The following is a 3,364-nucleotide window of genomic DNA, read 5'->3' as shown; positions in this document are numbered from 1 at the left end:
TCTTCACGTATATGTTGCTACGATGTGATACTAAATTGCCTATCCCTCCTTTAGCGATGTCTACAAAGCATAAGTTGCTCTCATCTATTTGTAACCAAATATCACCTCAGACAATGGCTAATACTACATTTACACTACTACATCATGACCCTTCCATAGTTCAATTCTCAGCTCAAGACCCTCATTATTCAGCGGCTGCCTTCACCCAACAGTGCGAAGACAGCATTGTAAACACTAATGTGTGTAGCGGTTCTGAAAATATCTCATTCGTGAGATCTCAACTTGTTTCCTGGCTCATTGGCACCAGAAATGATGTCAGCCTCATGTTTACTCCGTCTCCACTGTTCCCTTCTCTGGTCCCCTTTCACCACTGTGTGTAGTCGTCTTTATGTGTAGTCTTTCGTGTATTTACTTTCTTATAGAACGTCTTTCACTTTCTTTTTTACGTATGGTTAGTCACTCTATTCTAGTTTGTAGATTCAGGTATTATAATTGAGTCTAAGAGAGGGGAATTAAACGGAGCTTATTTTTTCTTTCTTTCCTTCCCGAATATATACACTTGGTTCCCTGAGTTACACCAAGGGGCTCCCCCTGAGAATCCTCAATCCATTTACTAAGTCAACTCTGCAATGACGTCATGATTTCTTTAGTCCAATGATCTTCACTTTTATATTTAAGATCCTCCCCCAAGGGCGTGGTTTTACTCTCGTGAATCAATTTAATTTTCTCCTCCTTCACCCTTTCTCAAGCAATCTCGAAATCAATGCATCTCTGTCTTAGTTTACATATTGTTACATCAGCAAAAAATGAACATTATACAGCAATGAAATCGGGTCCCCGGCGGCTGTTTGTAAACATTTAGGCGGGGATCGAGGTTGTGCAATTCCTTCGTCTACGAACTGTTGTTTATCAAACACCCAACTCATAAAAAATTAAATTCTCACCACCTACCCCTCTATCTACCTCACTTGTTTACCTTTATCTACGAGCCTCATCTACGAGCCTTTTACAGGGCTCGGTAGCTGCCACTTGGTCGTCCCGACCAACCATTTTCTACTATCCTGTCTACTACCCTCTTACAGGGCTCGCTGGAAATACACACTTGAAAAATATCCAATACAAGGAGGTAACTATTAAAACTGTTTATGCATAAACCGGCTAAACAAGGTTAAAAGTATTTTCCTTCAATGTATTTTGTTATCAAAGCATATGCCACACATAACAAAGAAATAAGTAATCCTTGTAAAATGCACAAATGTCTGTAACACCAAATACACTGCCTTAAAATAAAAACAAAACAGATATAAATTTGATGTAATAAATTGATTTGCAAAATTCATTACTACCAAAGTCTTAAGATGTCATAAATTACCAATAACAAATCAGGAAAAACTATCAAATAGCATTCAGTGTCTTCCTCCTTCTGAATGCGAAATTTGATTAAGAACACATACTGGTGAAGTTACACAAGAAAATTTAATACTTTACAAAAGAAAATATTGTTCAATACTTATTGGCACCAGTTGTTGTTCTTATATATTGGCAAAGCTCCAAGTCTTCATAACTGACCAAGGCTCCAGATAGCCCATCTGTCTGACACACCAAAGGTCCCAGTATTTCAGGTCTTCCATCTCAGGCATGCACCATTTATATAAACAATTAATACTATCTGTAAAAAATATTTGGATTAGTACTCAACTCAGACATGATAATACCAATATACTTCCTATACTCTTCTGGACTCAATATTTCTTTAAAACTAATATATTGTGTATCTTTTTCTTGTGTCACATTTATCATCATCAAATTCTATTCTAGTCTTCTTTATCTCGTCTGCATGTCTAAGTGTAAGATCTTGTATTTATTTCCACCTGCAAAATCAATTATCCTATATGGACCTGAATACCTCGGTGAAAGTTTATTATGGGTTGTATGTGGTTTGGATACATGGAAAGAATGAGTGAAAAAAGATTGGTAAAAGAGGTGTGGAAGGCAGAGGTGGAAGGAGTGAACATGAGGGGGCGTCCTAGGATGAGATGGATGGATGGGGTAAAAGGGGCATTGAGAAAGAGGGGAATGTCTGTTGAGGAAAGACGGGAGAGGACAGAAGATAGGGGTGAATGGAGAATGGTTGTGTATGGATTATGCTGTGATGCAAGAGGGGGAGTGGATGGGAGGTGGGAGGTGAGGGAGTATGTATGAAAAATAAATTGACGCAGCCCGAAGGGATTTCTTCCCGTCTTCTCCTTTTCTGCATGAGGGGACGGGAAGGGGGGGGGGTCACCAAATTAATGAAGCGGCCTTACTGTGGATGTGCTGTGTCTTGCGATACTGCTCCTGACCCAGGGCAGTGGACAAGATGCAGGGAGGACCCATTATCCAGGAGGTGCCAAAATAAGAGGGAGGGAAGAGGGTCTAGGGGAGTGGAATATAAATGATTACAAAGGCGGAGCATGCCGACAGGAGACCTTTTAGTCTATATGTAGGTCGGATGCGAAAAATCATAATAATGACAAATAAATAAATCAACAAACACATGAATAAATAAAAAATATAATCATACATACATACATACATACATACATACATACATACATACATACATACATACATACATACATACATACATACATATACCAAAGGCTTTTTCCCCCTTACACGGGGGTAGCCAAAAAGAAAAAGGCATAGAAAATACTCCCACCCATTTCATTTCCCATATGTTCCACTCCCCTCCACCTTCCTCCCTCCCTTCAGTCTTGGCACCTCCTGGATGACGGGTCATCCCTGCATCCTCTCCACTGCCCTGGGTCAGAAGCAGTGTCGCAAGACACAGCACATCCACAGCAAGGCCGCTTCATAAATTCGGACCCCCCCCCTCTCCGTCCCCTCATGCAGGAAAGGAGAAGACAGGGAGAAATCCCTTCGGGCTGCGTCAAATTTTTCTCATACATATTTCCTCACACCCCCATCCCCCACCCATTCCCCCTCATGCATCACAGCCTCATCTATACACAACCCTTCTCCATTCACCCCTATATTCTGTCCTCTCCCGTCCTTCCTCTTCAGACATTCCTCTCTTTTGTAAAGCCCCTTTCACCCCATCCATCCATCTCATCCCAGGACACCCCCTCATATTCACTCCTTCCACCTCCGCCTTCCACAATTCTTTTCCTAATCTTTCTTCACTCATTCTTTCCATGTGTCCAAACCATCCCAATACTCTTTCATCAACCCTATCTCCCAACTCCCTTTCCACCACTGTTCTCCTCCTCACTTCCTCATTTCTCACTCTATCTAGCCTAATAACCCCCATCATACTTCTCAGACATTTCATCTCAAACACATTCAAACTCCTTCTCTCTTC

Source organism: Oratosquilla oratoria, chromosome 5 (genome assembly GCF_046742065.1).
Source record: "Oratosquilla oratoria isolate Oo_2021 chromosome 5, ASM4674206v1, whole genome shotgun sequence".
Classification (NCBI taxonomy): Eukaryota; Metazoa; Arthropoda; class Malacostraca; order Stomatopoda; family Squillidae; genus Oratosquilla; species Oratosquilla oratoria.
The sequence above is the reverse complement of the archived record's forward strand: the minus strand, read 5'-3'. Positions refer to the sequence as shown.